Source organism: Oncorhynchus kisutch, linkage group LG2 (assembly GCF_002021735.2).
Source record: "Oncorhynchus kisutch isolate 150728-3 linkage group LG2, Okis_V2, whole genome shotgun sequence".
Taxonomy (NCBI): domain Eukaryota; kingdom Metazoa; phylum Chordata; class Actinopteri; order Salmoniformes; family Salmonidae; genus Oncorhynchus; species Oncorhynchus kisutch.
The window spans coordinates 39,406,744-39,434,187 of NC_034175.2; the positions used below are offsets into that span (position 1 = coordinate 39,406,744).

At 42.7% G+C, this 27,444-nt stretch overlaps 1 pseudogene; it reads right to left on the reverse strand.

The window, feature by feature from the left end:
- Positions 1-435: 435 nt before the first annotated feature.
- LOC109904126 (PMS1 protein homolog 1-like) overlaps positions 436-27,444 on the reverse strand; it is a 28,848-nt pseudogene continuing 1,839 nt past the window's right edge.

Sequence of the window (27,444 nt, forward strand, 5' to 3'; positions counted from 1 at the left end):
ACCAAACAGCCAAACAAAAGGTGTTCCTTAGGGATCAGTGCTGGGTCCCCTAATGTTGTGAAGGTTTTATTTGTCTTTATTTGTCTTTTTCAACTCAAGATTACATTTGTCAATTTACCTATCACAATGGAGCGATCTATTAATTTCATATTCTACCCTACCTGGAGTGAGTCGGATTTGAAACCCGTTGGCCACAAGCCTGGGATCAGAGAAGGCCACTCCACTCATCTCAGGACTTCCCTTCTCCATGTTCCAGAGAACCTGAGTACACCCACTCGGAAACTAGAAAAACACAAGAGCATATTAATCAAGGATACCAAATCTGTACCTGATACCAAATGGGACATTGTAGTACTTTTTTCAATGAATCTCACAATAATCCAAAAATGAATTATTATGTAATTATAGAAAAACTACACAGTTTTATTTATAAGTATATCAGGTAAATAGCAAACTGTAAAATGAAGTGTAACCAGATACATAAGGGGTGCTACATAATGACCAGATTATAGAATGCGCCATGAAATCGCTCTGAACTTATGAGCTGAGAACAAGATCGTGTCAATGTTCCCCTTTTTTCTGTCAGGTGAGAAATTGGAGTGATATGTCACCCATCTGTTAACTGTATAGGGTTCTTCAGGATCGCTGTGGGAAGTATATTATTCTGCAGAAGTCTCCTAAACAGCAAGGCCTCCTCCACCCGAAGCAGATTTAACAACATGAGCTTTCTACCAAATAAAATGACCCAGGCGCTTTGAGAGGGAGGCCAAGCCGTTTACAAGCCTGAGGCCCCGAAGTCTTGGGACGCTCTGGGACGAAAGGCGATTAAGCCGCTGCCTGAGGGCAACCACACTGAACGGCAGGGGTTGTGAGGGCTTGGGCCTGGGGCTTCTCTTCTTCTGGAGTTGGGAGGAGAAGAGCTGGTCCAGGACCGGCTGGTTAGAAGGCAGGTCCTTGTGTTTCTAGCCCTGGGGCCGACTCAGCGGGGAGCCCAGACTGAGCCCCCTCTCGGGCTCTCTCACACCTCGATCTGAGGCCAGCTTGGTCTGGAGGTCATAGCGTTCCAGGTGTTTCTTTGCCTTATCTTCATACCTGCAAGGACCAGAAACCCTTTAGCCAATTAAGAAATGGTAGCCTGAAAAAAAGGAAAAACAAGTACTCGCTGAAATATTGTCTTTTTTTTTTTTTTACAGCAGCTGCAGCAGAGGTCAGAACAAATGTTTCTGAGGCAGCCTTCATCAGCGTTTGGAGAACTATAGACATCCACCCATATTTATAGTGGACGTCACATTGTAGTACTGCTTTTTTCAGAATTATTATTTATATACATGTTCTACTGTTTTCCCACAAAATAAAAAGAAACAAAGAAAACTGCACATTTCTCAAGGGAAGCAACCTAACACGAGTTCTTCATTAAGGCCTCTAGGGCTCTCTGTTTTGTAAGACATGGATATAATATGCCTCTCTCTGTAACAGTCATTTGTATCTATTACCTCCCCTCTTATGTGGCTGTACAACTTGGAACGTCAGTTTGCACGCGTCTGACCGCATTAAAGTGCCTGGCTACAGGGGGCTTCTCGTCACCAGTTCTGATGTTGCACTTGTGCTCTGTAATACAAACGTTCAATTCCCTCTTAGACTTTCCAACATAATAATAGCCACATGAGCACTTGACAGTAAATGGACCACACGTTTTGTTTTCATTCCCGTATGAGGGTGAAGAAAGAAAACACCATTGGCCATTGCATTACAGTTCACACAATTATGACATCACAGTTCACACAATTATGACAGAAAATTGCCAGGAGGGAGGGTATACAGAAAATGTTGAAGGGGTACATATTAATCTGCTCTTACCAGGCCGTCCCTTAGGTTTCTAGCACGCTTAAAAGCGAATCGAGGGATAGTCTGAAAAGCCCGACCAACAGAGGGGTCCGTAGAGAGAACATGCCAATGCTATTTAATGGAAGATTTAACAGCCAGAGACATAGGGGAATAAGTAATAGGGCTGTCCCCAACTAAAAACAAAATCTTGGTCGACCGAAAGTCTGTTCTTTCGACAAATACCTAGCTGTCTGGCTGGACTGTAAACTCTCCTTCCAGACTCATAAGCATCTCCAATCCAAAATCCAGAATTGGCTTCCTATTTCGCAACAAAGCCTCCTTCACTCACGCTGCCAAACATACCCTCGTAAAAGTGACCATCCTACTGATCCTCAACTTCAGGCAATGTCACTTACAAAATAGCCTCTAACACTCTACTCAGCAAACTGGATGCAGTCTATCACAGTGCCATCCGTTTTGTCAACAAAGCCCCATATACCACCCACCACTACGACCTGTATGCTCTCGTCGTCTGGCCCTCGCTATATATTTGTGGCCAGACCCACTGGCTCCAGGTCTTCTATAATTGTTTGCTAGGTAAAGCTCCGCCTTATCTCAGCTCACAGATCACCATAACAACACCCACCCGTAGCACGCGCTCCAGCAGGTATATCTCACTGGTCATCCCCAAAGCCAACACCTCCTTTGGCCACCTTAAATTCCAGTTCTCTGCTGCCAATGACTGGAACGAATTGCAAAAATTGCTGAAGTTGGAGACTTATATCTCCCTCACTAACTTTAAGCGTCAGCTATCGAAGCAGCTTACCGATCTCTGCAGCTGTACACAGCCCATCTGTAAATACCCCATCCAACTACCTACCTCATCCCCATATTGATTTATTAACTTTCTTTTGTTCCTCTTTTGCACACCAGTATTTCTACTTGCACATCATTTGCAGATTTATCACTCCAGTGTTAATTTGCTAAATTGTAATTACTTTGCTACTATGGCCTATTTTTGCCTTACCTCCTTACTCCATTTGCACACATTGTATATACATTTTTCTTTTGTGTTATTGGTTAAAAAAGGTGAAAAAAATAACAAAAATTATAATAATCGTTTGGTCAAAATATTTAAACGTGTATTTTTCCATATACACAACCTATATGTTTAATAAAATCAACTATATATGCATTGAGCTTGTCTGATGCTATAGAGATTGTAGAGGAATACAAATACCTGGGTGTTCTCTTGGACAATAAGCTTCAGTGGAGTAAATGTACAGACCTGATCGACAAAGAGTCAACAGAGACTGTACTTTCTCAAAAAGCTGGGATCTTTTAATGTTGACTGTACTAACTCTGTTTTTACAAATCTTTCATTGAGAGTATTTTAACTTTTTGTATTGTTTGTTGGTTTGGCAATGCCACTGTCAGGCAGAGAAACATGCTGAGAAGGATTATTACCACAGCAAGCAAGGTGCTTGGAGTCAAACAGACAGGCCTGGATGAGATCTTTTAAGGTCAGGGCCTTCCGCAAGGACCACAAAATCATTTTAGACCCAAGCCACCCCCTGTACCCGGCCTTTGAACTACTTCCCACTCAGCGCAGGTATAGGGCACCCTTCAGCATGAAAAACAGAACAAGACAATAATTTGTGCCAGGCGTGATATCCCTCCTAAATAGCTTGGGCTAATGTTCCTATCGACCCAGTAAGGCCAGCAGGCTAGTCTCTTGTTATTGGTATGTACTGTTGTGGAAGCTGTATTGTCAATTTGTTTTGTATTTAAACACTGCAACAAAATGTCCCCATGTGGACAATAAAGTCAATAAAGTTAAGCTCACTGTTCGATGAAATAAGACACTAATGACTCAAGAGGGAGCCAGAGATAAAGATCAAATAAAAAATTTAAAAAAAAACTTAACCTGTGCAGAACATCCTCCTCCCGCTCCTACTGGCTTTCACAGATTCTGCCGTTATACTCCTGAAGTTGCCGGTGGAATGGCAATTTGTCTGACCATTTCTACCGATCTGGCGTGCCAGTTATGATTTTCATATGGAACAGTTTCGTTTCATTTCTAATAACGTCTTTGTATCTCCAAATCATTGTCATGTGGTTAATCAAAATGCTATCAATCTAAAAAGTAATTTCTATTGCCATTGCCAACTACTGTATGTAAAAATAGCCTATAAAGCCAACAAATAAAAACATTGCAGCCTTCAGGTAGAAAATATCCTGATAAAAATAAATATCCTATAAATCACATTGGCTACGCATGGCCTGTCTGCAACAAACTTGAAACACTGTATCAACTATTAACTTGGGTCTGACCTGAAGCTCCTTGCAACATTTTATAAAATATTCTGGGCCCTCAGTTTCCTGCGCCAGTGAGCTCGGGACAGACTGTAACAAGTGCGCTGAGAGTCGGGAAACAAGTTCAGGGAGTGAGTGTTTTAATAAAAAAACAGACCATAATACAAAGCAAGAAACACTAACAGCACACAGACAAGAAACCTAGAGAGTTCTCATCTATATTATTCATAGCAGTCTATTTACCACCACAACCCGATGCTGGCACTGAGACCGCACTCAACCAACTCTGTAAATGTCACGTTCTGACCTTAGTTCCTTTGTTATGTCTTTGTTTTAGTATGGTCAGGGCGTGAGTTGGGCGGGTTTGTCTATGTTCCGCTTTCTATGTTGTGTTTTGCGTTTGGCCTGGTATGGTTCTCAATCAGAGGCAGGTGTCGTTAGTTGTCTCTGATTGAGAATCATACTTAGGTAGCCTTTTCCCACTTGTGTTTCGTGGGTGTTCATTTTCTGTGTCTGTGTGTTCCACACGGAACTGTTTCGGTTGGTTATTTCACGTGTCGTTTATTGTTTTGTTTTATTGTTCGCTTGTTTTAATAAAGTGCATGAACACGTACCACGCTGCGCATTGGTCCTCTGATCCTTACTACTCCTCGGAGGAGAAGGAGGAGGAATACAGCCGTTACAAAAGGCCATAATCAAACAAGAAAATGCTCATCCAGAAGCGGCGATCCTAGTGGCCGGGGACTTTAACGCAGGCAAATTGAAATCCGTTTTACCTCATTTCTACCAGCATGTCACATCTGCAACCAGAGGGGGAAAAAACTCTAGATCACCTTTTCTCCACATACAGATGCATACAAAGCTCTTCCCCGCCCTCCATTTGGCAAATCTGACCATAATTATATCCTCCTGGTTCCTGCTTACAAGCGAAAACTAAAACAGGAAGTACCAGTGACTCGCTCAATACAGAACTGGTCAGATGATGCAGATGCTACAGAACTGTTTTGCTTGCACAGACTGGAATATGTTCCGGGATTCATCCAATGGCATTGAGGAGTATACCACCTCAGTCACCGGCTTCATCAATAAGTGCATTGATGACATCTTCCCCACAGTGAACGTACGCACATATCCCAACCATAAGCCATGGATTACAGGAAACATCCGCATCGAGATAAAGGCTAGAGCTGCTGCTTTCAAGGAGTGGGACACTAATCTGGGCGCGTATAAGAAATCCCTCAGATGAACCAACAAAAAGGCAAAGCGTCATCCAGACGGATTACAAGGATGTGTACTCAAAGCATGCGCAGACCAACTGGCAAGTGTCTTCACTGACATTTTCAACCTCTCCCAGACTGAGTCTGTAATACCTACATGTTTCAAGCAGACCACCATAGCCCCTGTGCCCAAGGAAGCGAAGGTAACCTGCCTAAATGATTAACGCCCCATGAAGTGATTTGAAAGGCTGGTCATGGCTCACATCAACCAGCATCCTCCCGGATACCCTACACCCACTTCAATTCGCATACTGCCCCAACAGATCCACAGATGACGGAATCTCAATCGCACTCCACACTGCCTTTTCCCGTCTGGACAAAAGGAACACCTATGTGAGAATGCTGTTCATTGACTACAGCTCAGCATTCAACACCATAGTGCCCACGAAGCTCATCACTAAGGACCCTGGGACGCAACACCTCCCTCTGCAACTGGATCCTGGACATCCTGATGGGCCGCCCCCAGGTGCTAAGGGTAGGCAACAACACGTCTGCTATGCTGATCCTCAACACTGGGCCCCCTCAGGGTTGTGTACTTAGTCCCCTCCTGTAATCCCTGTACACCCACGACTGTGTGGCCAAACTACTCCAACACCATCATTAAGGTTGCTGACGACACAAGTGGTAGGCCTGATCACCGACAACGATGAGACCGCCAATAGGAAGGAGGTCAGAGACCTGGCAGTGTGGTACCAGGACAACAACCTCTCCCTCAATGTGAGCAAGACAAAGGAGCTAATCGTGGACTACAAGAACAGGCCCCCATTAACAGCGACGGGACTGTTGTGGAGCGAGTTTCAAATTCCTTGGTGTCCACATCACCAACGAACTGTCATGGTCCAAACAAGCCAAGACAGTCGAAGAGGGCACGACAACACCTTTTCCCCCTCAGGAGATAGAAAAGATTTGGCATGGGTCCCCAAATCCTCAGTTCTACAGCTGCACCATCGAGAGCATCCTGACCGGTTGCATCACTGCCTGGTATGGCAACTGCTCGGCATCTGACTGTAAGGCGCTACAGAGGGTAGTGCGTATGGCCCAGTACATCACTAGGGCCAAGGTTCCTGCCATCCAGGACCTACACTACCGTTCAAAAGTTTGGGGTCACTTAGAAATGTCCTTGTTTTTGAAAGAAAAGCATTATTTGTCCATTTAAAATAACATCAAATTGATTAAATACAGTGTAGACATTGTTAATACATTTCAAAAAACAGTTTTTAATTTGTCATTATGGGGTATTGTGTGTAGATGGATTAAATTGTTTGTTTTCTCATCAATTTTAGAATAAGCCTGTAATGTAACAAAAAGTGGAGTTCTGAATACTTCCCGAATACGCTGTAAAGTTACTGCATGATTGTAGCGGGTTTACTAACGCATTAGATCTCTTAGCTATTTTGACTATGACGTTACTTTGGCTAATATGGTGACAACGATGTAGGCTGTGTGTAGCAGTTATTGTTTGGCTTAGAAAGGTTTTTTCACCTGGTACACATACAGCTGATGTGTTGTGCATTAAAGTCCACAAACAAAGGGAAAAGATCAGAGGAGGAGAGCGCGGATGTGACAAAGAATACAACGTGGCTGTTATGAATGTGAACTGTGTTTACGTGTGACCATGGGTGTATTCATTTTGCCGATTATGTTGAAAAACATTTAAGTGGAAGCAATAGAAACACAGACAAGAAACCTAGAGAGTTCTCATCTATATTATTCATAGCAGTCTATTTACCACCACAACCCGATGCTGGCACTGAGACCGCACTCAACCAACTCTGTAAATGTCACGTTCTGACCTTAGTTCCTTTGTTATGTCTTTGTTTTAGTATGGTCAGGGCGTGAGTTGGGCGGGTTTGTCTATGTTCCGCTTTCTATGTTGTGTTTTGCGTTTGGCCTGGTATGGTTCTCAATCAGAGGCAGGTGTCGTTAGTTGTCTCTGATTGAGAATCATACTTAGGTAGCCTTTTCCCACTTGTGTTTCGTGGGTGTTCATTTTCTGTGTCTGTGTGTTCCACACGGAACTGTTTCGGTTGGTTATTTCACGTGTCGTTTATTGTTTTGTTTTATTGTTCGCTTGTTTTAATAAAGTGCATGAACACGTACCACGCTGCGCATTGGTCCTCTGATCCTTACTACTCCTCGGAGGAGAAGGAGGAGGAATACAGCCGTTACAAAAGGCCATAATCAAACAAGAAAATGCTCATCCAGAAGCGGCGATCCTAGTGGCCGGGGACTTTAACGCAGGCAAATTGAAATCCGTTTTACCTCATTTCTACCAGCATGTCACATCTGCAACCAGAGGGGGAAAAAACTCTAGATCACCTTTTCTCCACATACAGATGCATACAAAGCTCTTCCCCGCCCTCCATTTGGCAAATCTGACCATCATTATATCCTCCTGGTTCCTGCTTACAAGCGAAAACTAAAACAGGAAGTACCAGTGACTCGCTCAATACAGAACTGGTCAGATGATGCAGATGCTACAGAACTGTTTTGCTTGCACAGACTGGAATATGTTCCGGGATTCATCCAATGGCATTGAGGAGTATACCACCTCAGTCACCGGCTTCATCAATAAGTGCATTGATGACATCTTCCCCACAGTGAACGTACGCACATATCCCAACCATAAGCCATGGATTACAGGAAACATCCGCATCGAGATAAAGGCTAGAGCTGCTGCTTTCAAGGAGTGGGACACTAATCTGGGCGCGTATAAGAAATCCCTCAGATGAACCAACAAAAAGGCAAAGCGTCATCCAGACGGATTACAAGGATGTGTACTCAAAGCATGCGCAGACCAACTGGCAAGTGTCTTCACTGACATTTTCAACCTCTCCCAGACTGAGTCTGTAATACCTACATGTTTCAAGCAGACCACCATAGCCCCTGTGCCCAAGGAAGCGAAGGTAACCTGCCTAAATGATTAACGCCCCATGAAGTGATTTGAAAGGCTGGTCATGGCTCACATCAACCAGCATCCTCCCGGATACCCTACACCCACTTCAATTCGCATACTGCCCCAACAGATCCACAGATGACGGAATCTCAATCGCACTCCACACTGCCTTTTCCCGTCTGGACAAAAGGAACACCTATGTGAGAATGCTGTTCATTGACTACAGCTCAGCATTCAACACCATAGTGCCCACGAAGCTCATCACTAAGGACCCTGGGACGCAACACCTCCCTCTGCAACTGGATCCTGGACATCCTGATGGGCCGCCCCCAGGTGCTAAGGGTAGGCAACAACACGTCTGCTATGCTGATCCTCAACACTGGGCCCCCTCAGGGTTGTGTACTTAGTCCCCTCCTGTAATCCCTGTACACCCACGACTGTGTGGCCAAACTACTCCAACACCATCATTAAGGTTGCTGACGACACAAGTGGTAGGCCTGATCACCGACAACGATGAGACCGCCAATAGGAAGGAGGTCAGAGACCTGGCAGTGTGGTACCAGGACAACAACCTCTCCCTCAATGTGAGCAAGACAAAGGAGCTAATCGTGGACTACAAGAACAGGCCCCCATTAACAGCGACGGGACTGTTGTGGAGCGAGTTTCAAATTCCTTGGTGTCCACATCACCAACGAACTGTCATGGTCCAAACAAGCCAAGACAGTCGAAGAGGGCACGACAACACCTTTTCCCCCTCAGGAGATAGAAAAGATTTGGCATGGGTCCCCAAATCCTCAGTTCTACAGCTGCACCATCGAGAGCATCCTGACCGGTTGCATCACTGCCTGGTATGGCAACTGCTCGGCATCTGACTGTAAGGCGCTACAGAGGGTAGTGCGTATGGCCCAGTACATCACTAGGGCCAAGGTTCCTGCCATCCAGGACCTACACTACCGTTCAAAAGTTTGGGGTCACTTAGAAATGTCCTTGTTTTTGAAAGAAAAGCATTATTTGTCCATTTAAAATAACATCAAATTGATTAAATACAGTGTAGACATTGTTAATACATTTCAAAAAACAGTTTTTAATTTGTCATTATGGGGTATTGTGTGTAGATGGATTAAATTGTTTGTTTTCTCATCAATTTTAGAATAAGCCTGTAATGTAACAAAAAGTGGAGTTCTGAATACTTCCCGAATACGCTGTAAAGTTACTGCATGATTGTAGCGGGTTTACTAACGCATTAGATCTCTTAGCTATTTTGACTATGACGTTACTTTGGCTAATATGGTGACAACGATGTAGGCTGTGTGTAGCAGTTATTGTTTGGCTTAGAAAGGTTTTTTCACCTGGTACACATACAGCTGATGTGTTGTGCATTAAAGTCCACAAACAAAGGGAAAAGATCAGAGGAGGAGAGCGCGGATGTGACAAAGAATACAACGTGGCTGTTATGAATGTGAACTGTGTTTACGTGTGACCATGGGTGTATTCATTTTGCCGATTATGTTGAAAAACATTTAAGTGGAAGCAATAGAAACTCTCGTTTGCAACTGTTGGACTATTATAGCCTAGATCAGGTAGATGCAGGCAAGGCGGTATTGAATGTGTCGCTGTCTGTCCACTTAATGTTCTCTCGACCTGTGCACCTATGTTGTAATCTTTCGTTCATAGACTAGGTTGTAGCAACCTCATGATGGGTACAGGGAAAATTAGAGTATCATATAGTAGCCTAAACCTATCAATGTTACATTGAACTGGGTGAAGGGAATATGAATGACAGTCATCCAATATGCTGTAATAGAAATAAGGTCATGCTCATAAACAAATACAATTGTCCTCCCTCATCTGAAACGGCACAGACTGCCATTGATTGAATTTAGTCTTCAAGATCAAATCCAACTTTATTTGTCCCATGTGCCGAATACAACAAGTATAGTAGACCTTACCGTGAAGTGCTTACTTACAAGTCCTTAACCAACAGTGCAGTTCAAGAAAGAGTTAAGAAAATATTTACCAGATAAACTAAAACAAAAACACAAAATAACAATAACGAGGCTATATACAGGGGGTACAGGTTTGTCGAGGTAATTTGTACATGTAGGTAGGGGTAAAGTGACTATGCATAGATAAAATAGTGAGTAGCAGCAGTGTATAAAACTAACGGAGGGGAGGGGGTCTCAATGGAAATAGTCCGGTGGCCATTTGATTAATTGGAGCCTTTTGGTCCTACTATAAACTTGGTGCTCCAGTACCGCTTGCCGTGTGGTAGCAGAGAAAACAGTCTATGACTTGGGTGACTAACCCCACCTAGTATATACACTACCATTCAAAAGTTTGGGGACACTTAGGAACATACTTGTTTTTGAAAAATCGCATTTATTTGTGCATTAAAATAACATCAAATTGTTCAGAAATACAGTGTAGACATTGTTAATGTTGTAAATGACTATTGTAGCTGGAAACGGCAGATTTTTAATGGAATATCTACATAGGCGTACAGAGGCCCATTATCAGCAACAATCACTCCTGTGTTCCAATGGCATGTTGTGTTAGCTAATCCTTGCAATTATGTTAGAACAGCTGAAAACTGTTGATCTGATTTAAAGAAGCTAGTTGAGTATCTGGAGCATCAGCAGTTGTGGGTTCGATTACAGGCTCAAAATGGCCAGAAACAAAGAACTTTCTTCTGATACTCGTCAGTCTATTCTTGTTCTGAGAAATGAAGGCTATTCCATGCCAGAAACTGAAGATCTTGTAAAACACGTTGTACTACTCCTTTCACAGAACAGAGCAATCTGGCCCTAACCAGAATAGGAGTGGGAGGCCCCGGTGCACAACTGAGCAAGAGGACAAGTACATTAGTGTCTAGTTTGAGAAACAGACGCCTCGAAAGTCCTGAACTGGCAGCTTCTTTAAATAGTACTGGCAAAACACCAGTCTCAATGTCAACAGTGAAGAGGTGACTCCGGGATGCTGGCTTTCAATACTTCGCACCTTTGGCAGCGATTACAGCCTTAAGTCTTCTTGGGTATGACGCTACAAGCCTGGCACACCTGTATTTGGGGAGCTTCAACCATTCCTCTCTGCAGATCCTCTCAAGCTCTGTCAGGTTGGATGGGGAGCGTTGCTGCACAGCTGTCTCTCCAGGGATGTTTGTTCGGGTTCAAGTCCAGGCTCTGGCTGGGCCACTCAAGGACATTCAGAGACTTGTCCCGAAGCCACTCCTGCGTTGTCTTTTCTGTGTGCTTAGGGTCGTTCTGTTAGAAGGTGAACCTTCTCCACAGGTGAAGGTCCTGAGCGCTCTGGAGCAGGTTTTCATCAAGGATCTCTCTATACTTTGCTCCGTTCATCTTTCCCTCGATCCTGACTAGTCTCCCAGTCCCTGCTGCTGAAAAACGTCTCCACCACCATGCGTCACCATGGTGCCAGGTTTCCTCCAGAATTGATGCTTGGCATTGAGGCCAAAGAGTTCAATCTTGGTTTCATCAGCCCAGAAAATGTTGTTTCTCATGGTCTGAGAGCCTTTAGGCAAATTTCAAGCGGGCTTTCATGTGCCTTTTAATGTGGAGTGGCTTCCATCTGGCCACTACCATAAAGGCCCGATTGGTGGAGTGCTGCTGAGATGGTTGTCCTTCTGGAAGGTTCTCCCATCTCCACAGAGGAACTCTGGAACTCTGTCAGAGTGAGCATCAGGTTCTTGGTCACCTCCCAAAGGCCTTCTCCCCCGATTGCTGAGTTTGGCCGTGTGGCAAGCTCTAGGAAGAGTCTTGGTGGTTTCAAACTTCTTTCATTTAAGAAGGATGGAGGAATCTGTGTTCTTGGGGACCTTCAATGCAACAGAAATATTTTGGTACCCTTCCCCAGATCTGTGCCTCAACACAAGCCTGTCTTTGAGCTATACAGACAATTCCTTCAACCTCATGGCTTGGTTTATGCTCTGATATGCACTATCAACTGTGAGACCTTATATAGACAGGTGTGCGCCTTTCCAAATCAAGTCCAATCAATTTAATTTACCACAGGTGGAGACCAATCAAGTTGTAGAAACATCAAACATCAAGGATGATCAATGGAAACAGGATGCACCTGAGCTCAATTTCGAGTCTCATAGCAAAGGGTCTGAATACTTTTGTAAATAAGGAATTACTATTTTATTATTTTTAAAAGTAAAACAAAAATGTTCACTTTGTATTTATGGGGTATTGTGTGTAGATTAAGGACTTTTTATTTAATCCTTTGTAGAATAATGCTGTAATGTAACAATGTGGGGAAAAGGCATGTTTTATTTTTAACAAGAAAATCTTAACAAGAACATTTTCTTAACAAGAAAATTTCCCAGGACATCGACATTTCTTATATGGGCAGAAAGCATAAATTCTTGTTAACTTAATCAAACTGCACTGTTGAATTTACAGTAGCTATTACAGTGAAAAATACCATGCTATTGTTTGAGGAGAGTGCACAAAAAAACGTTTATCACGGCAACTGGTTTGATACTGTACATTCACCTCAAAGGTAAATAATGTACTTCCATTCAGTAATCTTGCACTGATTTGTCATCCTGAGGGTCGCAGAGATAAAATGTAGCATAGTTTTGTTTATAAAAAACAATTGTTATATTCAAATGTAGGAACTGGGTTCTAAAGTTTGAACCCCTGTTGTTTCTAAGTCTATGGAAGGGGGTGAGAACCATGAGCCTCCTAGGTTTTGTATTGAAGTCAATGCACCCAGAGGAGGACGGAAGCTAGCTATCCTCCGGCTACACAATGGTTCTACTCTACAGAGTGCTGTTGAGGCTACTGTAGACCTTCATTGCAAAACAGTGTTTTAATAAATTATTTGGGAGATGTGAATATATTTAGTATAGATTTATCTAAAAATAATATTTTAAATGTGTTAAAAAAATATGAAATTCACTGAGGATGGCACTCCCCTTCCTCCTTTGAAGAGCCACCAATGAAAACCATATAGCATCAGATTGACGAGGTGAAAAAACGGATTGTTTGACTATTATTTAGATACTTAAAATATTACCTGAGAAACCACAGGCTCAATCTACAAATTACCTGGCTCCATCTGCACCTTTGTTTAAGAAACTCAATATCTTGTCTATTTATGACATTAATGTACAACAATTATGTACTTTCATCTACAAATACTCCTTCCTCCCAGACTGTTTACATAAACCATTCAATGGACTATTCCAGGTTAATTCTGAAATCCATCTATTGACCACCAGACACTGTGATAACCTTCACCCTCCCCACTGCCGCACCTCACATTGTATCAGATAGAGAATTGACTGAGGTACCATACTCTGGAATTCTTATCTTCACATTGTCAAATCACCGTCATCCCTCAGTAACTACAAGCTTAAACTGGGGGTCAGCCTGATGAACCAAACTACCCAATTTGATTATGTATACTGAGTATATTTTGTACAATTATAATGAATATGCTTTGTTTAACTGTCTGAACAAACTTTTCTTTGTATATATATTTGTGGTGTGGTTTTCATAAGCCCTTTTGCACTTTCAACCTCAACTGCACACCGTTTTTACCAGTTTTTCATCAGTTAGTTTTGTATTTGATTTTTCTTTAGTGCGAATAAATAAAACCTACTTGTTTCCATACTCAAATGGTGAAACACTAAATGTGATGTTCTTTGTTCGACTGTACATGCATGAAACGAACATTATGGAAAACATGCCTCACACTAAGTCATAGTTAGTAGTAGAATAATGTATTGGCAAGAATTTGGCACCGTCAACTTTAAGAAGGTTCCTAAGAAAGTTCCGCCAGACACAAGTCAGTATTCGACGCCCATCCGTGTCTAAGGACGACGGGAGATGACGGGGAAACCGGACACTAGGGATTCATTTCACCTTACTCACTTCGAAATTTGACGTTTGGAACAACTTGGCAATTTGACGTTTGAGAAACATGGATGAACGTCTAATTCTGACGTGAGACTGTGAGAGCTTGTTGGGAAAGTTAGCCTAATCATTTAAACCACCTAAATATATTTCCTTTACATTTAGTATTTGAAACTCAAACATGAATTCCCATCTGCTTTTTCTATAATGCTGCAGAATCTGTATCATTCTCCATACCTTATATTCCAATGCATCAAACATTAGGGGCGGCAGGTAGCCTAGTGGTTCGGTTGCAAGATCGAATCCCCGAGCTGACAAGGTAAAAATCTGTCGTTCTGCCCCTGAACAAGGCAGTTAACCCACTGTTCCTAGGCCATCATTGAAAATAAGAATCTGTTCTCAACTGACTTGCCAAATTAAATAAATGTAAAATAAAATAAAAAAAGTTACACATGCCCACCATGGTGTTGGGTAGCTGCTGACATTTGAGAACTCATCTAGTTTAGAAATCAAACTCTGGTCATGTTATTGCAGAGCACATTGTATACATTTTTTGCCCAGCTGGTTTTAGAGAAGATTGTAATTGTAAGGTAGCTGTAATGTTCGTTTTTAAACCTCCATTCTAGCATACACGACACACACATTTTTCAATCGACATGCTTTTTATTTGGGTTTCTATGCCAATTATATAACTGAAATGTTTCTTTAAGCTAGTTACTTAAAATTGTATAAATATAACCATGCCAACACATGATTCAAACATGTAATTCACCAACAGAGAGGGAACTAATGACACACTGGCTTCGTCAGCAGGCAATTTTACATTTACAGTAGCTTGCTAGGCTAATCAAACTAACATTAGCCAGCCTCAATAAATTGGTTAAGTGGTCAATGGAGTTAGTGCTTCATATGATCAAGACAATGTTCATTGCAAGCTGTATTTTTCAAGTGCACTCAAACAGATATGGATCTTATTTCAGTCATTACACACAGACAGCAGCTCGAGTTTTCATGCGAGGCTGTGTTTCAATGACTGTATATCTGCGTTTACATCTTAGATGGAAGCCGGCCATTGGCTGCCTTCATCACGAGGGGTATGTACAGGAGTTCTGATTGGTTCCAATTTTGGCAAATGTGCCTGTGCAGACAGTGTTGAAATGTACTTTTTATGAAAATGTGCAAGACTTGAAGGTGCCAACAAATTTTATAGTCTTTATAACAATGTTTCACTGATATACCAAAAAAAATCTGCTCCCTCGAAGGAGATCAATCAACTTCACGTTTTTCGGCTTTCTGCCCACCACCTAGAATATTGAGGCATTCCATAATGGATGCCTCAGAAGAATCTGCAGAATTTTCTGGCAAAATAAAAACCACCAAAGACGAACTCTACAGGAAGACCAAAAGCCAGATTATCACATACCAAAATCAATATAAGAAGAATGTGTTTGCTTGGCCATGTTTTCCGGATGGAGCAGGATAGCATCCCAAAATTTGCCCTATGGTGGACCGCCAGGGAAAAGAGAACCTGGAAGACCTAAAACTACTTGGAGCAGAACTGTGACGGACGAGCTGGCCAAGATGAACCTCTCGTGGGGGCGAGGCACAACACGTGGCCAAGGACAGAGAGTGGCTGAAGGAACTCATTGTAGCCTTATGTCCCATAGAGGAAGAAGGAGTAAGTAAGTATAATGTAGATTGTCAATCAATGAAGCCCAAAAGGTTGTAATACTACAATAACATAATATTGCTGCTAATGCCTCTGGACCTTTCATCAGAGGGCAATGAGACGAAATCCCAGGTGTGCCACTGCTGCTATGTCCTAGAGGTAAGGTCAACTAAATTACACTCATAAAAAGCCTGCTTTGGTGTAAGGGGGTAAAGGCATATGCTTCAATGTAAATGATTATTTTGGTATTATGGCACGGCATCCACACATGCAACTGACCTGTGTTACTAGAGTTCACGCGAGAGTGATAACGATTCCTAGAAGTGGCGTGCCCCTTAACTGTGGCGTCGAAAAAGGAGCCAAATATTTGCCTCGTCTTATTTCACGTTTAAGACAGCGGTAACACAAGGTGGGATTCTAAACAGATGTCTTTTTCCATACACTCGTCCATACCTTACATAAGTTCCACACGTAGGCTAGCGCTGAGACACATTTTCCGTCCTTTTAATGACTTTAAACTGGTATGCAGTGATCCACGATAATTGGGTGGAGTGCTTTCGGTAGAGGGTAATGATGCTATTCCATGATGCTGGTTGAGTTGTTCAGTCTCAGTGGATGTAGATCAGAAGATGATGCCATGTATGATTTGCTTTACTGGCATGTGAATGTACATCTGGATGTTGTTAGAAAAGAAAAGGAAAGGGGGATACCTAGTCAGTCCGTTGTACAACTGAAGGCATTCAACTGAATTGTGTCTTCCGCTTTTAACCCAACCCCTCTGAATCAGAGGTGCGGGGGGCTGACTTAATCGACATTCACGTCTTCGGCGACCCGGGGAACAGTGGGTTAACTGACTTGCTCGGGGGCAGAGCAATAGATTTTTACCTTGTCAGCTCTGGGATTCGATTTTTACCGAAAGTCCCTAATGGCAGTACGACGTGCATTGCATATCTTTAATATGGTAGCAGGTAGCCTAGTGGTTAGAGCGTTGGACTAGTAACCGAAAGGTTGCAAGATCGAATCCCAGAGCTGACAATCTGTCGTTCTGCCTCTGAACAAGGCAGTTAACCCACTGTTCCTAGGCCGTCATTGAAAATAAGAATTTGTTCTTAACTGACTTGCCTAGTTAAATAAAGGTAAAAAAAATTAAAATGTCCAATTTAAAACAATTCTTCACTAGTAGGGAAGCACAAAGGTGAGTGACCTCTCTCGTGCTGAATCATGAGTCACGCAGACCCACAATGTGCTGTACTATACAGATACCACTGAAAATCATGGTTGTTGAAAGGCAATTAAGGGTCACAAAATGTAAGGTTTGTGTAACTTCCTAAAGTTTCACATTTTCTTATAAAATGTTCAATTGCATTTTCGTTCTCCTACATCTTATTTTTAATTAAGCAAAATACCCTACTTATTCATAATTTATATACTGAGCAAAAATATAAATGCAACATGTAAAGTGTTGGTCCCATGTTTAACGAGCTGAAATAAAAGATCCCAAACGCAGCAAAGGCTTATTTCTATGTTGTGCACAAATGTGTTTACATCCCTGTTAGTGAGCATTTCTCCTTTGCCAATCCATCCACCTGACAGGTGTGGCATATCAAGAAGCTGATTAAACAGCATGATCATTAAACAGGTGTACCTTGCACTGGGGGCAATAAAAGGAGACTCTAAAATGTGCAGTTTTGTCACACAATCCAATGCCACAGAAGGTGCAATTGGCAAGCTAAATGCAGGAATGTCCACGAGCTATTGCCAGAGAATTGAATGTTCATTTCTCTACCATAAGCCGCCTCCAACATCATTTAAAAGAATTTGTCAGTACAGACCTCCACATCCAGCTTCTTCACCTGCGGGATCGTCTGAGACCAGCCACCCGGACAGCTGACGACACTGAGGAGTATTTCTGTCTTTAATAAAGCACTTTTATGGGGAAAACCCATTCTGATTGGCTGGGCCTGGCAACCAAGTGGGTGGGCCTATGGCTGGGCCTTGCCCAATCATGTGAGACCCATAGATTAGGGCCTAATGAATTTATTTCAAATCGTTGAAATTGTTGCGTTTATATATTTGTTCAGTATAATTCAAGAAATGTGGCCCATCTTATGTAATTGCTGATTTCCCTTACAACATCTTGATTACGAACAAGCCGCACCAGACGGGCAAGACAAAGGAGAGGGTTAGTGTGTGTCCACATACAGAATATTAAATTTATTAACCGTCTGACCAGCAAAATACCTTTGAGTGCTCAAGATGCATGGCATACTTTGGAAAAAGGAGATATTTCATGCAGAATACCTGTTTAACAGTGGAAAATATTGACCATGTAACCTAGTAATCAGATGCAGTCTGGAAAATATAAACATAGCTCATATTAACAATTCTGTCTGGGTAGCAACATGAATAAGCCAAGCAAAATTTCCAGGGCCATATTTTACACATGCAAGTGACAGGTCAATCTTTCTTTTTTTTTGCCTTGCTAATAATAACAAATGGAAACTGCTTCGAAGGTGAAGTCTGGAAACTCACTTCTTTCGGTCCTCCTCCCCCAGGTTTTTCCATCTCTCCTGCACGGCAGAGGTGATGTCCTGGAGGCTTGCTGCGGGCTTCTCCTGGAGAACCTCTGCCCGGGTCTCCCTCTCAAACAGGCAGCGGGGGACAGGGGGGGGGGGTCCTCATGGTACGGCTACTGATCAGGTTGTAGGCCTTCAGTGACGCACGTTTCTCCGTTATAGCGTTGGACACCTTTTTGCCAGGGCTGCTCTGATCCTTGGCCTGGACCAGGCCCAGGTCACTGCTGCATCCGGTGGGCAGGTGGACCTTGACGGACTGCAGTGGCTCTCCTGTGGAGGGGTCCGTCAGAGCCGTGCCTCGGCTCCAACTCACTGCTGATAACTGCTCAACGTTTTGGTCAGGACCTTGGTCACGGCGGTTGAGCCTCTCCAGGTCTTTGGCTGGGCCTGGATTTGTTATCTCGCTGCAGGTCAAAGCAATTTCATCTTCCAATAGTGGAAAAGTCAAAGTCCCCTGGGATTTGGTTGACTATCCCGTCTTCAGAGGAAGAGGAGGAGCTAGTGTTTACTGTCTGGTCACCAGCCACTACCCTGGATGGAGAGCCATCACTGCAGCCAAATGGCGCTTTGTCCACCGTGACACTGTGCTCCATAAGACTGTCCTCTACGTCAGCGTTTCCCCTACAGTTGCCCAGTGATGGGCAACTGTAGGCATCTTCTCCAGTGACTGGTGGAGCCTCAGCAGGAGACCCCGAACCAGGGCTATATAAGGAAACCAACAGTGTCTCCAATGCTGCCAGCACAGCCTCCTAACAGTCACAGTCTCTGTGAGAAATAATGTAACACACTAATGCCCATGCTGTTCACTTTCCCTTCTTTACAGGCAGTGGCTGTGCACACAGGTAACTGCACATTTAGTTAATGTGGTTAATTACAGCACTGGTCAGCTCCTCCTATTTCAAATGGTGGTGGCTAAGGAACTGATTGGCAACTTATTGTTTACTGTCAGCGCTTTCTATTTTTTTATCACAGAAAATCAATCAAGTTCTTTTGAGGAGAGAAACGAGATAGTTGGACAAAGGGTAAAGGGACAGTAACGTTAGCTAGCCAAAGCAAGTGAATGGATTCCTTGCTGTACCGTAGAAGCTACATGTAGGGAAATCATACATTTGCTAACTGGATCTTGCATCGCATATATGCAGCTGAATCGGTCAGAAAGCTGAGAAGGATAAATTGACTGGAAACTAGTTCTGCAGCTACTGTCCGTTTTTATACATCTTTTGAACATCCTCAATCATATTTAGTTTCCCCTAAGTGTTGTATTCTTTCAACCAAAGATCATAGAAAGAGAGTGGTAGTGTGGAACATGAATCTGTCCGCAAGGAAATTGAGAAAAAAAAAGGAGAAAACGGAAACCCTGTTCTGCTGCAGAATCTGGGTCTTCTTGGGGGGTCAGGTTGATGCCTACAGTGGATGCGGGAACAGCGATGTTGAGCATCATAGTGGGATAACGGCTGCAGGCAGAGTCTGCCGGGTACTTGAGCCAGGTAGTGCTGCCGGACCACCTGATGGTCAAGCAGAGAGAACGTATCAGAACTGCAGCGGTGATCCTATGGGCAATGCTTCACAGTGACAGTGTTGTAAGCATTTACATAACAAAGTGACTTCATCAATGACAGAGAGAGCTACATTTGGGATAACAGACAGGCCTATGTGAGGACAAAGTGATACTTGAGAGGACCACAATGGAAATAAGCCTGCGTTGCTGTCTTCAGCTGGAGCGGCATCACATATGTATTTTTAATCTTCAGGTAAATAAAACACTGTTTTTATTTTTTTTTATGTATAATTATAAATGTCTTCCTTGGACGACTTGTGTGAACGTAGGGTAAACGAAGAGTGAATGTAACACGTGAATACTCCCTGTACAACTAAGAGAACAAATATCCACATCTAAAATACTTTTGTCCAAGCAATTTGAGAAGCTATTGTTTGTTGAACACCTCTATCATATTTGGCAGCATATTTCCTTCACCCAAACCACAACAAACATCTGAGACGCATGTACATTTCATGAACACAAAAAGCATGTTTTTAACTTCATGATATTTTTCTGGTGGAAAAGGTCGATCATTCAAAGATAGATGTTTTGCTGGGGTTACCGGAGCTTGATAAAGAGCCATCCATACCAGGTTTGGGAAAGAATCCATCTATCACAATCTGTTAAAATAAATCAAATCAACATAATAACTGGGGAACCATTTCAGTGAAAAACAAAATGATATTTTCTATATTTGTCTTTTCGGTCCCACTTCATTCCAAGTGGCTCTGCCTATTAACATGCATAGTACACAGGCAGGTAGAATGTTATGTAGACATTTTTACATAGCTACTGTAGTTACAAACGTGCTTTTTACATCATTTGTAACAATATGTAGCTATCCACACTGTACTTACAAGGCATCTGTCATTTAAACACCATGTAAAAATACAGAATGCTAAAGGTATAGTTCACCCAAATTTCAAAATTACTTATTTGTTTCCTTCTATGGACAAGGAGAGACAATTCTCTATGCTTTCATTGTTTACCTAGGCACTGCACTGTCACCAACCGCTTACAATAATGTTTTCTTACCAAAAACCAGACACCCAATATTAACGTGTTTAAAATTTCACAGCCAAACCATGTTCACTTCAAACCAAGTTATTGAAATATACAAACTCATGGACTTTGAGATTTTAGAAAGTACACTATCAAATCGATTCATGTCGGATCCTCAAGGGTTTTAAATCTTAAAAGGATTCACGCTTGCTTTTCTCCCCAACACAAACACATCACACGCTGTAGACACTTTGAAAAAGTTTGAACAACCAATGACATCTAAATGCTGTTGCCTTCTAAAACTCGAAGAAAACAGTTTACGTTGACAAGTGTTGGTGAAAAGAGAAACTGCTCCAAATTACTTAATTAGCTAATCTCTCACTGCATGACTCGGGCAAACAATTCTAAAATAAACAAGCTTCGCAGTTGACGAGCATCAGGGTCATACAACTGGAGTTTTTTAAACCCTCTAATTACTGCCATTGAGACCTTGATAATAGCTGTGTACATTACATATACTTTGCCATTACAACATTTGTCAATTACTGTGATACAGTTGGTCCTGCCTGCTGACTGCCTGGCCATGAATGAGCCCTATTATTCCCATTCTGAGTTGTGTAGAGGCATCTGGGCCTCATTGGCAGCAGTGTTCACTGCCACAGGACCCTGTTCTGGTAATTAGAAAAGCAGCACAGAAAAACTGACCAAGGTTCACTGTCAATAAATTTAAAGCTAAGTCTCTTAAACTCTCGATTTGTCCACTCAATCAAGGAGTGATTACGAGTATGGACTTTTTCCCCCCCAATAATATTTTTTATACAAAATTTGTTAAACAATTCTATCTTGCCTAAAGTGATAAAATACTTCAGAAAGATAATAGGCACGAGAAGAAAAGGAAAATAATAAAACAAACCAAGTCAGAACTCTGAGGCTTGTGAAATCTGAAAGAAGATCTACCTAAATCTGCAAAACAGAGGTCCTTAGGTTTGACACAAAGTCCTAAGATTGATGCAAACGTTTCTCAGGTGACATGAGCAATAGGCCGAGGCTGTGTTCCCCAGTCTGTCTGCACACGTCTTCATTTGTCACACCCATGAGCCCGGAACTGGAACACATCTCGGCTTGGCGTCCTACCTGATGACTGATCATCTTTTCCTGGCTAATGACTGATTATTCAAGCAGATCTCTCACCGCATAAATTAAGAGGGTGGGACATTCTAAGAATTGTTGAGAGAAAAGTACAATAAATTGGTACACAAAAACATTTCCTTATCTGGCAAATGATGTTCATGAGCCAGACCTTTGGCTAATATTATATAACAGGCAAGAGAGGAACAAATTGCAAAGCAATCACTGTGGCTGGGCTATATATAGTGCTGTACCACAAAACCAAGCACTATCCTCACACATGGAAGAAGTAGTTCCAGGGACACATAGCTTTGTTTTAGGATTGACACACTGATCATTTTAATGAGCAAATCAAAACTTCTCATAACTTTTAAAACACATAGTAAATGGAAAGCCAGTTCATTGATGCAACACTGTTTGAGGTTTTGCGGGTACATGTGGTTTCCTCTCGTTCAGCTCATTATCTACTCATTAGGTCAGGTTATGAGAGAACCAATGGCACCTTTGCTCAAAAGGGCATGGTTGTGGGTTGACACGTTGCCAAAATAAGTGTAACATTTTGTTCCACAAGGGGCATGGCTCCTCCATCAACTTGCCAGAGTTGTGTGTGGAATCTTTGAACTGGATTCCGTGATCGCTAAGCTTCGGCCAGAGAAGGGGGAGGCAATAAGTGTTCTTTCATTGCTACAGGGAGTAGAGGACAAAGGCCAAAGGTCCTTGTCATAACTGGGCTCCAGAGTCCTGCTGCAAAATAACAACAAAGGAAACGGGGGAAAAGGGACTTGCGCTCCATATCTGTCAGGCCACATTAGCCGGGAGATGCACGGCAGGTAGCAGCCACACAACGCCTACCGTGACCAAGCAGAAACTTAACGCTCCACAGCCAACTCAATTACCAGCAGCAAAGCAAATCTCTCTCGCACAGAAGGAGAAAAGGGCATGGACATAGCTGCCCAACAGCCAGCCAACATCACATACTGGCTTGAAATCAAGAGTTCTTGATGCAGCCATTTTACAAGCTTGCTGTCTAGTATTTCTCTTGGGTTTTTCACTTTGCAGTCAGTCACACAGACTGTGGTGGACCAGTTTGTTTTGCAGCTCAACCACCACCTTCCAGAGAAAGGTTCATGCAGACTGTGGAACACACCCAGGGTATGGGGAGAGGGTCTCTGGGACCCCTGGTGTTGGCCAAGACTGGAGGGCAGTGGGAGGACGAGTGGCTGGGTGCCAGTGCAGCCGTGCTATGTCTCTCTATGACGCTAGGCCATCCACATGCACCACGGGCCACAAATTAGACACACCCTATCTTTAATGGTGCCCAGTTTTGCATCACTCATTGTACTCCTGGTTAGGAGAAAATGCCAATCTCAGGGCACTTATTGTAAAGTAAAACAGTGTGACATGTACTTTTGTGAGATATGGAAGTCTGAATTGAATCAGTAAAATAGAAATTGGTGTCATTGAGCACTGCAGGAAAGGACAGAACTGCAAGAGCAGCAATATTTAAGTCAAGCTTCGTGTGGACACCTCCAAGAACAGCTGCCATCAATGTAATAGTCTGCATCATTTCCAATCGCCATAAAAAAAGATTATGTCAACATATATATTTTTATATATTTTCCTTTATTATTTTACCTTAACCCTACTACCCCTCCCCTAACTGGAGTAAACTTATGGACATCTGCACCTAGGCTTCTACTTGCAGCTTATACATACTATATACACTTTATAGACACGGTATAGTTCACAATAGTTATCTTTTGTTTGTATTTAGTCTCATCCTTCAGCTACCCTCAACCTCTCCCATCTATCTCTGAAGACCACCCAGTTTTGATTTTTATTTGCCATATATATTTAAACTGTACTGTTTCACAAAAGTTCTGGACCTCCATGCATTTTACAGACACAGTATATTTTAAATGATTTATGTTCTTTCTAGTTCCAACCTTCAGCTCCACTCAACCACTCCCATCTATCTCTGAACACCATCCAGTTTCGATTTCTTTTTGAAATATGTTTTTCAACTGTGCTGTTTCACAAAAGTTCAAAAGTGAACCTGCGACCAAAGACAAGCTACATGTGGACAGTATCAAAACAAATGATCTAACGTTTGTCTCTTCGCAGGCAAAACCTGCAATAAAATACAAATCGTTGTGCTTCACTTATTTAGCATTGTTACGTGACATTTCTGCGGTATAAGAGTGTTGTTTTATCTCTGATGACTGGTTTGGATGGACCAGGGCCATGGCTGAGTGATGCTGGTGTTTGACTGACCTCTGGTTGTTCTTGTTGATGGTGGACTGAAAAGCAGGTGGGCCACAGCGTTGGGCCCCAGCGTAGCCATGAGAGCAATCCTGTGATCGGACACCTTGGCCTTCTGCCACACCACCACCTGCAACAACACGCAGCAGCTTATTTTCAGTCCGCCTAAAAAAAGACCACCTGCCGGATCTCGCATTCAAAACAGCAGACCCTGATGACCAATCAAAGCCTCTTCTCTAGCACTTCCCGTACCTGTGTGGATTGCTCGGAGAGAGGTTCAACAATAGTCCTACTCGCACGGGACTTGCATTACTATAGAACGTAGGTTATGTAATTATTAACCCCCAGTATGTCTGTTTTTCCCAGAGGATGATTCGGACGGGATTCGTTTTCACCAAACTGCCCCCTGTAATTATTTTTTCCCCCATTATGACGGAAGCCTGGAGGCTGTTCTAGGCATGAGGATATTTCAACTTGTCTAAAGATAGCCTAATAATGGCTTTCAGTTGGGAGAATGTCAAAATAACATCAATAAGAACCGTGAACTAACTGCGTGCAGACATTTAATTAACTGACGTTTTTGGCAATTTATCAATTCATTGGCACAATATCATCCGCTTCATCTTTAAAAAGAGTAAAAAGCTGATGAGACAAAACAGATCATTAATCTGTAGGGTATGTGCATAGCATTACATTTTAAGCATCCATTTGTTCCCATGTTCTAACCCAAACTGCAAGCAGCACCTGCTAAACACAGTAATACCCCTAAGTATTATCAGAGGACCTTGGAGTCTGCATGCCAAAAAAAACAGTAGGTTATTCTGGCTGGAATTATCACTCTCCTGTCACGTGAAAATGATTGACATGGCATATTCGCACGGGTGTGGTGTTTTGTGCTGTGCACATAATTACATTACCCGACCTCCCCCAGTAAAACTAATCCCGTCCGAATAGGGCTTATGTGTCATCTGTTCTAAAAAGGCCTAAACCAGACCAGAGGGGTTTGGGGATGACTAGAGAACAAGCTACTGTCACAAACTGTGAGAGCAGTTCGACTGAATAAACGGACCGTACTTCACACCATTCCCAAATCAGCATGTTGTCCGAACATATTATTCAACCCACTGGATCAATGTACACTACATAATGAAAGCAGATACACAGTGACCACAAGGTTACACAATCTTCCTCATCTCTGTGCAACCTCCACCGAGGCTTGGAATCCTCTACTTTTCCTTCATGTCCGATATATGTGAGAGAAAATTAGTCCAACACTAAATGAGAACACATATTTTCACACCCACGGGTGGGCTTGTCGTTGACGTGTCCACCAGCGAGTATATCTCCTGGGTGTTGATTTCTGAAAGTATGCTGTCCGCAGCAGCACACGTCTCCGCTATGAAATATGCAATTTGGTGACTGTAAACGGATCACACACAGCACTTGGAGAAGCCATGAAACCCAACACAGGCCGAAGTGCAAAGTTCGGGATACAGATATGCCTCCCATGTGCTGATGCCATGAAATGGGGGCACGCTCCTCCCTTGATGATGTCAGAGTGATTTCAGTGAAAAGTATACAGTGGTGTTATACCTCTGACCCCTTCCCTTAATGTTTCACTCCAAGTGGCCACTGACTGAAACTGAATCTGGGGTTAAGTCTGCAGCCCAGTGTTCTACAGCTTTCTCTGACGGTCTTCCTTTCTTCCATAACTCAGCTCCAAAGGCATCCACAGTTCACTAAATATGACTACGGGAGGGAGTGGGTTCAGGTCATGGGAAATTGCGCATCTTTTCACTGGCACCACAAAATAATCTCTGTCGTCTGGACAGCGTGCCCGGCAAGAACTAAATGGATTCCTGCACAGCATAAACATGTCAAATTCCCACACAAATGTGGTATACTAATTGGTGTGCTATTAAGTGAGAACCTGTGTAAAAAGAACTTGAATTCTCAAGATACTGCAGTGACAGCATAAGCAATGTGTTACTAGTTTTAAAAAAAACTATAATTCCTTATTTCTCTGCAATACTTTGTCTCCCATTTTATCTCCTGGAAAGTTGTGATAAATGATGGAAAAACGACATCTTTACATCGATGCCATATCTAATGAGACTTTACTTCGACAAGCAGAAACCTAGGCGAAATCACACATTTTCCACAAAATCAATCTCATTCACAAAATAAACCCACCTGTGCTCAATATATGGACATTTTTTGGGTGAAAAGAAGGTAAACGCCCAAGAAATGTTGGAGGAAGGCTTTTTGACATAGATATGAGTTGTGTGGCGTGTTAAATACACTGGAACTACTCCAATGCCATATAACTTTTGAAAGACATGGCCCATTGATGAAGCTCTAACTAATAGCTGAGAGCAGTGGCAGTGTTCGAGAGAATGAAAGAGGCGTATGACTAAAGAAAAATGTTTGCTTCACGTTTAAGCCCTATCAACGACAACACTAAAGTATTAAATCATTGATGGCATTAATGACGCTTAAGCAGTGATTAATGGAGTTGGAATGCGGGGATTGGGTTTCACCCACGGAAATGCAGACAGATGAGGACACCTTGTGGTAAGAAGTGTTATTGTGTGCAAAAAGATTAATAAACAGTGAGAACGAAGTTGTACCTTACTGTGAGTGAGGGTGAGTCTCGGCTCTGGTTTTACAGTGGCATACGCCATGAGAAGGTCCTGCACCTTCTTCTGCTCCTCCTTGCACTTTTTCATGTTGGCGCAATACTGCCTCCTCAGTGGGAGATTCTTAAAAAAAGCTTCAGTGCACAGACTGTGGTACCTGAAAAGACATCAAAGCCCATGTCTACCTATAAAATGTTTCTCTGTGACGTATACATGATAAATACCATCAGAAACTGACTCCAATTTCAGTAAAAACCTTTCCCTGGGTGAGGGCTTCTGGGAAACGACCCTGCCCGTGAGGTCAAGCGTGTACTGGGTGCCGACGTCGTCCTCGGCAGTCTTTGTCTTGACAGCTACCTGGTGGGAGACCACGGGGAAAATCTATCACAGCTGCTTATTACCACTTTGGACTTTTTCAAGCAGAATTTAGTGTAAA